A 9,387-nucleotide genomic window follows, 5' to 3' on the forward strand; every position below is an offset into this window, starting at 1 on the left:
ACCGAATTATACACCTTAAAAGGGTAATCTTTATAGAATGTGAATTATATCTCAATAAAGCTGTTATTAAAAATAAAATGACCACCATCTATTGAGTCCTTGCTGAGTGCCAAGCACTGACCTACAGTGGTGTCCCAAGGCAAGCTAAACGCCGTCAGTGATGAAATACTCTTTCTCTCTGGGCGGACCACTCCCACTGCATATCGCCACTGTCCTAAGTATTATCTCATCTTCCCAGCAACTCAAGTAATACGTAATATCATTATCGTTTCTCTTCTGCAGAGGAAGTAACCAAAGCTCAGACAAGTTAAAGAAATTTGACCCAGGCCACATGACTAGTAAAGGGGCTTGGCTGGGATTCCAAATCACAGTCTGACCCCGTGATGTCATTATTCCAGGGACGAATGTTCCCTGTAGTTGGAAGTTGCTCTTCCATCTAAATGAGAGCAAAGGTCAGGAAAAGGAAGTGTGCATTCAAAAGTCAAAGCAAAAGAAGCAGCGTGACATGCCACATTGCATTCTGTGTCCCAGAGAGACGGACATCACCTTGAGAGTCGTGGCAGGAACCCGATTTTCACATTCAGTCAGAGGCAGCAGTTCTGGGCTTTCTAGCTCCCAGACAGGAAACGTTATAAATGACTGTGACCGTGAATCTTTCTGCTCCCTCATTTTTGCTCAGGTATTTTAAAGCAAACCCCAGACATCATAGCTATTCATTCTTACCTACTTCAATGTACAGCTCTACAAATTATGAACATTTTTCATACATAATCACCCCTAACAAAATGGATAGTAATTCCTTGTTACCTTCTAATACTCCAGCCCATATCTGAATATCTCTGAATTATCTCATAAGTGTCTTTTTAATAGTTTGTGTGAATCAGGATCAAAATAAGCTCTACCAATCATTGTATTTTAAAAAGAAAGGACAAGGATTATCAGGGGGTGTAGCTCAGTGGTAGAGCGCATGCTTAGCATGCATGAGGCCCTGGGTTCGATCCCCAGCACCTCCAATCCTGTCTTTGTCTCACAGGTCCTCCTTCCTGTGGCACTTAAATATCAGCAATTTTGGCTGAGTGCTGTGGCCCACTCCTAAGGCCGAGGTGGAAGGATTGTTTGAGGCCAATAATCACTTGAGCCCAGGAGTTTGAGGTTGCAGTGAGCTATGATGACACCACTGCACTCTAGCTCAGGTAACAGAGTGAGGCCCTTTAAAAAAAAAAAAAGAATTGGCTATATTTATGTGGGTCTATTTCTGGCTCTCTATTCTGTTCCCTTAATATATATCTGTTTCTTCACCAATACCACACTGCCTTAATTACTGTAGTGTTATAATAAGTCTTGTAATTGGATAGCATGATTCCTCCAACTTTACTCTTTTTCAAAATTGTTTTAGCCATTCTAGTTCCTTTGCCTTTCCATATGAATTTTTAGAATCAGCTTGTTTGTATGTATAAGAAATCCTACTGGATTGATTGGAATGGCCTTAAATCTACAGGTCAATTTGGAGAGAACTGACATTTTTACTATGTTGAGTCTCTCATGTACAGAGTATATTTCTCCATTTATTTAGGTCTTCTTTGATTTCTATCATCAATGTTTTGTAGTTTTCAGCATTCATAGCCTGTACATGTTTTATAAAATATAAATATTTTATATGTTGGTGGAGAGCTTTTGTAAATGTATCATTTTTTGAGTTTCAGTTTCTAATTATACCCTTCAAGTATACAGATGTGCAATGGATTTTTGTGTGTTGACCTTGTATGCCATGCTACACTAACTCACTTATTGATTCTAGGAGTCTTTTTGGTAGTTTCCTTGGGATTTTCTTATGTAGCCAGTCAAGTCTCTGTGAAAATAGACAGTTTTATTTCTTCCTTTCTAATATATATGCCTTAGCTGGGCTGGGAGTGATGGCTCACGCCTGTAATCCTAGCACTCTGGAAGGCCGAGGCGGGAGGATCGCTCGAGGTCAGGAGTTTGAGACCAGCCTGAGCAAGAGCAAGACCCCGTCTCTACTAAAATAGAAAAAATTAGCTGGACATGGTGGCGCACACCAGTAGTCCCAGCTACTCAGGAGGCTGAGGCAGGAGGATCACTTGAGCCCAGGAGTTTGAGGTTTCAGTGAGTTACAATGATGCCACTGCATGCTAGCCCGGGTGACAGAGCGAGACTCTGCCTCAAGAAAAAACTTTAAAAAAAATATGCCTTTTATTTATTTTTATTGCCATCCTTGTACTTTTAAGCTACTTATATCATTATATTTGAAGTAACTTTCTTGTAGAAAGCACATATTTGGGTCATGCTCCCCACCCATTTTCACAATCTGTCTTTAAATTTTTGTGTTTAGACTATTTACATTTAATTTATTAATATGTTTAAATTTAGGTCTATCTTTTAAAAATCTGTTTTCTATTTTTTCCTCTTTGTTTTCACTCCTCTGTTTTCTTTTTCCTGCCATCTCTTGGGTTATGCAAACCTTTTTTGGTATTCCAAGAAAATGTAAACAGATGGCAAGGTGACATATTTTTGCTTCAGCAGGCAATCAAGATAGTTAGGTTCGGGCTGAACATCCTTACCCATCTTCTGTGGGCTGCGGTGCCAATGTCAGCTCATCTTTTGAAGGCTTTGCAGTGTTAGTGAGGTCTGTCCTGTGTGTGCACCACCCGATGGCCAGCCTGGGATGTGGGCGAGGCAGTGGTCTATCGCAAATTTCTCAAGGTCTTTTATATTTGGATAAGCCCAGGAGTTCATAAGTGACTTTATGGGGTCACTTGCCCAACTTTCTCCCTTTCCACAACAACCTGGGTACTTTCTAGGTCTCTGGGGATCCCCCTTTTGATCCTGTAGCCCGGATCTGGGGCTTTGGTCATCCCACTCTGGATGCGCTTCTGTGGCTGCAGCCAGGTCCACGGCCAAGCGGTGGGAGAACTGGAGGAAAACCCACCTGTGCTTTGCTAGCACTTCACATTCTCCTCTTCGTCTCCACGCACTGTCACTGTCACTGTCACTGGGCATTCTGGCCCCGTATTATAGCTGCAATCAGTGGGGGAGACAAAAAGGCATGTGCTCACATCACTGTACCCAGAGCCAGAACCCCTCATGTTGTATTTTAGAACATTTTGATGTACGTTCTTAAATTTAGTTCTTATTCTGACACATTTTTCACTCTTCATTTTTCAAAATATTGTGTCGAATACTTATTTTGTGAATTAAAAAAACAACAAACCAAACCTAAGTTTGTTTGGGATGATCTGGAGAAGAAATTAAATCATTGCTCTTAGCATTCTAATGTGTAGTCGTCTCCCTAATGAACTTTGTGTCTGTAAATCACATTTGAAGGGGGACTGGCTTAATCTAATGTGGATTAAAAGGGAATATCCACAGATCCGAGATGGTTAAAAGGAATCAAAAGTTCTGGTGTGAAAACATTAGCGTTTCCAATATAAAGAGAATGTTAAGGTGTCTCTCCACGGCCGGGTGGATGGTAGATGAAAACCCCTCCTACAAGATCCCCATAGAACACCCCATCACCTGGAAAGAACAACTTGTAATTAACCATTTGCTCCAAGCCTTTCTTCCCTGCAAAGCGGAGCTCCCCAAGCAAACGTTCACGTCTCCACTTTGCACGGTGTCTGGCAGATAGCCGGCACTCAGTAGACGTCTGATGACTGAAGGATTGAATGGATTTCTTGGGGTTTATTATAAAGGATAATACAAAGTAAACAGATGAACCGTCAGATGAAGAGGTACGTAGGGCAAGTTCCGGAAGGGTTCCAAGTGGAGGAGCTTCTGTCCCTGAGGAGTTGGGATGCGCCTCCTTCCCAGCTCATGGACGCGTCCACCAACCTGGAAGCCCTATGAACTCTGTGCTCTGGGGATTTTCGTGGAGGCTTCACCCCACAGGCGTGATGGATTATTATTAACTCCGTCTCCAGCCCCTCTTCCCCCCAGAGGACGGGCAGTGGAACCGAACTCCGAAGCTGCTAACCAAGGTGTGGTCTTTCTGGTGAGCACCCCCCCTCCTGAAGGTCTTCACGAGCTCATTGAGGGTCACCTCATTAGTACAAAAGATGCTCCTGTCACCCAAGAAATTCTCAGGGATTTAGGCGCTCTGTAAGATTTTCTTATCACTTGGGAAATTACAAAAGTTATAGGAGCTCTTTATCAGGAACCAGGGACAGAGGCCAAATATGTATTTCTTATTATGTCATACTCCCCAAATACAGGATAATTTTACCTCGAGGTCCTTAACACATTAACTGCCACGTGAGTTGTATTTAACTCATGCTAGTTTTGAGCCTGGGGCCTCATGAAGTAATACCCTGCATGCTGATGGTTCATGAAAATCTTGTTGATGTTCTTATTGTTACGATTAATATTGACAGTTTAATTCTAAAAACGTGGATCATGTTGCATATAACTCAGGAACAGGAAACAATAAAAAACAACAAAGTTTTCATTAAATTAGAAAGGATCATTTTGTTTGTTAAGTTTTTGTTCTATCTTCTTAATGAAACACCATGGACCCAGGGAAAAATTTTTTTTTCCAGTGTGGCAGTCAGTGTGTTAACTAATTACATCTGCAGAGACCCTATTTCTTTTTTTTTGATTTGATTTTATTTTTTTTTGAGGCAGAATCCCGCTTTGTCACCCTGGCTAGAGTGCCGTGGCGTCATCATAACTCACAGCAACCTCAAACTCCTGGGCTCAAGCAATCCTTCTGCCTCAGCCTCCCGAGTAGCTGGGACTACAGGCATGCGCCACCATGCCCGGCTAATTTTTTCTATATATTTTTAGTTGTCCAGCTAATTTCTTTCTATTTTTAGTAGAGACGGGGGTCTCGCTCTTGCTCAGGCCGGTCTCGAACTCCTGAGCTCAAACGATCACGCCCGCCTCAGGCCTCCCAGAGTGCTAGGATTACAGGCGTGAGCCACCATGCCCGGCCAAAATTGGATGTGCCTCAGCTAGACCCTATTTCTAAATAATGCTGTGGTTCCAGGTGGGGTGGAGAGGGGAACACTATTTAACTAATGACATGGTGCACCTGGAAAGGTCTAGCGTGTGGTATAGACAGCACCTGTCTTGTCTCATTGCAGCTTACCCTGAATCAGTGGTTGAGGCGACTCATTATTTAGTTGGCTCAGGCTGCCATACATAACAAAACTCCACAGACTGGGCAGCTTAAACAACAGAAATGTATTTTGTCACAGTTCTGGAGGCTGGAAGTCCAAGAGCAAGGTGTGGGCAGGTGTGGCTGCAGGTGAGACCTCTCTCCCTGGCTTGTAGCTGCCGCCTTCTGGCAGTGTCCTCCCGTGGCTGTCTCTCCAGGCATCCCGCTGTCTGTCACTGTCTTCTGAGGACACCAGCCCTGGTGGATTAGGGCTCACCCTAACAGCCTCATTTTAACTTAATCACCTTTTTAAAGGCCCAGTCTCCTAATGCCTTCACATTCAGAGGGGCTGAGGGTTAGCGGTTCAGCATGTGAACTGGGGACACCCAGTTCAGCCCCAAACCCTCATTATTTACATTACTTCACATCTTCCCTTTCTTCACTCCCCCTTTTCTCACTGTCGCTGCCCTGTTTGCGCCTTCCAAATAAAGCATTAGCATTTTCATCCTTGCCTAAGGCTCTATTTTCCAGGAAATTTAGGCTAATATAGTGCCATTAGAAAAAAAAAAAAAAACCCTGTAGTTTAGCACCAAGTCCATGTTCCTTGTCACCATGGAGTTCAGTGAAATCATTTCTATGTTGTTAACTGGGTGACAACACGCCCTTGCTAAAAACACAGCACGGCTTCCCAGAGCACCTGGACTAAAACCCTGACTCCCGAACCCAGGGCCCTACCTGAGCGCTGCCCCGCTCACCTCTCTGTCCCCCCCCCCACACGCTCCAGCACGCGGGGCCTCTCCAGGTCTGCCAGCTCAACGGAGCCCTTCCTCGCCTCGGGGGCTTTGCCTTTGCTGTTCCCTTTGCGCAGAACACTGTTCCCAGGTGGGTCACATGGCTGCCTTCTCTTGACCTGGTGGGTCTCAGACTAAATGTTACTTCCTGGGCACTTTTTATTAATACCTGGCGCCATCGTGACAGAGTACTGCACATTGGTGGCTCAAAACAACAGAAATTCATTCTGTCATCGTTCTGGAAGCCAGAAGTATGGAATCCAGGTGTCAGCAGGGCCATGCTCTCTCTGGTTTCGGGGGAGAACCTTTCCCTGTCTCTTCTCGCTCCTGGTGGTTGCTGGCGGTCGTTGGTGTTTCTGGCTGCCAGGGGCAGCACTCCAATCCCCGCACCATCTGCACGCAGACTCCTCCCTGCTTCTGTGTCTCCTCTCTCCTTGTGGACACTACTCTTATAGGACTAGGGCCCACTGCCATCCCGAATGACCTGATTTTGACTTGATTACATCTGCAAAGATTCTATTTCCAAATAAGATCCCATTCACCTGTACTGGGGGAGTTTGGGGAGCACAGTTCCCCTGAGCACAAGCCCCGAGGCACCTTCCTCCTTCTACCCCCTGGCAGAGGACACCTCTATCCAGAGACTGGGTAAACTGTAAAGAAAAGAAGTTTCTATTTTCCTTCAGTTTCGTGCCCCTTCTTTGGCTTCTTCCCCTTATTCTTCTGAGGTGTTTCCCCCCCATAACCAGTCTAACCCCACCTTGGCGAGTGCTTCCTGGAAGACCCCAACTAACACTGGAGTTTCTTTCCCCTCCGCCCTCCCCTCTTTTCAGTTTCAATCTTAGCACGATGCTTTCTCCTTAGCATTTTCACAATCGCATGGACTTTATTTATTACATTAATTTTTTTAGTTTCCCCCACTAGATTATAAATGCCGTTAGAGCAGGAACCACCTCTAAAATGAACTCACTGTTGTATCTTGGTGCTTGCTATAGTGTCTGGTATACAGTAGGCACACGATCAGTTGATCAGTTTTATTGAATGGAGGGATTTTTCTCTGCCTCTCAAATCATCTGACCACGCAGCTGCCACTCTCGGCATGTTCTATGTCTGGTGGTGGTTGATGCTTAAAGTGGAGACAAAAAGTGTCACAGGGAGAAGTCAGTGACTACGAAAAAGAAAATCAAAGTTTATAGCAGCTTTCCCTATAATTTTGAAAGCTTGGAAACAACTAAGATGTCCCTCAGTAGGTGAATGGATAAATAAACTGTGGTACATCCAGATGATACACTATTACTCAGTGTTAAAAAGAAATGAGCTATCAAGCCAGGAAAAGGCATGGAAGAAATCTAAATGCACATTATTAAGTGAAAGAAGCCAATCTGAAAAGGCTACATACTGTGTGATTCCAACTCTATGACAGTGTGGAAAAGGCAAAACTATGGACACAGTAGAAAGATCAGTGGTTGCCAAGGGCTGGGTGGGGACAGATAAACAGGCAGAGCACAGGGGATTTTGGGGTAGTGAAAATACTCTGTGTGATTCTATAATAATGGATACATGGCAGCATACGTTTGTCTAAACTCACAGAATGTACAACACCAGGAGTGAAACTTAATGTACGCTATGGACTTGCTGTGACAATGATGTGTCAGTGTAGGCTCACTGACTGTACCAAACGCATGAACTCTGCACTCTGATGGGGGTATTGATAATGGGGGCTGTGCCCGTGGGGGCAGAGGGGCCATATGGGAAATCTCTACACCTTCTCGATGTTGCCATGAATCTAAAACTGCTCTAAAAAAATTAAGTCTTGAAAAAAAGAAAAAGAAATCAACTTTCCCTGACGTGGGAGCCTTGCCACTGTGAACAGTCAAGACACTCTGGAAATCAGGGTGGAGCCACTTTGAAAAATGCTAAAGAGCTGACAGAATGTGGCACTTCCGATCCTGCGAGGGAAAGCAGCTCAGAGGGGCTGATCTTCAAAGGGGAATCTTCCCGGAAAACTAGCAGAGAGCCTCGAGAATTGGCCCCACATCAAATTAGCCTTTTCATGTCCACAAGCAAACAAGACTTCTGAGGAATGCGCAGAGATCTGAGGAAGAGAGGAGGAGAGGAAGACTGTCCCTGCTCTGGTCTCGCCTTGGCACGGCTCGCCCAGCAGGGCGTCTGAGCCCCGTGCTTCATTAGAGCCTGGCTGGGAGCTGTTTCATCTCCTCGATTCCCCTGAGCACAAGGCCCCGCTTCCCTCTGGCTGTTTCACGTTGAAGAAACTAACCTGAATGCAGTTTAAGGAGGGCCAGTGTTTCGGCTTCGTTTGTGTTCTTGTTAGTTCTGTGTTCTTTTGAGGCTTCTTTCATTGTGGAGTGCAGTACACTAGACAGGGCTTGCTCAGGACCATGCAGTTATCATAAAGAAGTTTTCAGTGAAAGTAAAGAGACAATCTTGCAGAAGGTTAATACAACAGCTTTGGACTCTGCATCAGTCAGGATAGATGAGGCTTGGTTGCAGTAACAAACAACACCCAAATCTCAGGGTTTCTTTCCCGTCCACGCAGCATGTCTGTCTTAGTCTACTCAGGCTACCGTAACAAAATACCATAGACTGGGTGGCTCACACAGTGGAAATTTCTTTCTCACAGTTCTGGAGACTGGGAAGTCCCAGATCAAGGTGGTGGCAGATTCAGTGTTTGGTGAGGGCTCGCTTCCTGCCACCTTCTCGCATTGTCCTCGCTTGGCCTTTCCCTGCTGTGTGCTCATTGAGAGGGGCATCTCTCTTTCTGCCTCCTCTTATGAGGGCACTAGTCCCACCAGGAGAGCGCCATCCTCATGATTTCATCTAAACCTAATCACCTGTCAAAGGTCCTGTCTCCAAATACCAACACACTGGGGGTTAGAACTTCAACATAGGACTCCTTGGGGACACAAACATTCAGTCCATAACGGTGTCCCTCCTGGGACAGCTGGGGCTGTGCTGCACATGGTCCTCCTGTTGGAACCCAGGCCCACAGAGCATTGCCAGTCACCACGGCTGAGGGGAGGAGGATGCGGCTCAGAAAGCTTCTGCTTTCCAGTGACACGTGTCCCCCTGGATCCCATCTTCTTGATCAAAAACAAGTTACAGGCCGGGCGCAGTGGCTCACGCCTGTAATCCTAGCACTTTGGGAGGTACAGGCGGGAGGATCGCTTGAGGTCAGGAGTTCGAGACCAGCCTGAGCAAGAGCGAGACCCCGTCTCTACTAAAAATAGAAAAATTAGCCAGGCATGGTGGCATGCGCCAGTAGTCCCAGCTACTCAGGAGGTTGAGGCAGGAGGATCGCTTGAGCCCAGGAGTTTCAGGTTTCAGTGAGCTATGATGATGCCATAGCACTCTAGCCTGGGTGACAGAGAGAGAGAGACTCTGTCTCAAAAAAAAAAAAAAAAAAAAGGAAATTGAACCCTCCCTCCTCACTCCCCCTTCATAAAAAAAAAAAAAATTCTTCAAAAA

The 9,387-nt window shown here is 45.3% G+C and overlaps 1 non-coding gene across 1 annotated transcript; it reads left to right on the forward strand.

The window, feature by feature from the left end:
• Window positions 1–941: 941 nt before the first annotated feature.
• TRNAA-AGC lies at window positions 942–1,013 on the forward strand. The gene has a single exon. It is a non-coding gene; the product is annotated as a tRNA-Ala (tRNA).
• Window positions 1,014–9,387: the final 8,374 nt, after the last annotated feature.

This window comes from Lemur catta, chromosome 2 (genome assembly GCF_020740605.2).
Source record: "Lemur catta isolate mLemCat1 chromosome 2, mLemCat1.pri, whole genome shotgun sequence".
Classification (NCBI taxonomy): Eukaryota; Metazoa; Chordata; class Mammalia; order Primates; family Lemuridae; genus Lemur; species Lemur catta.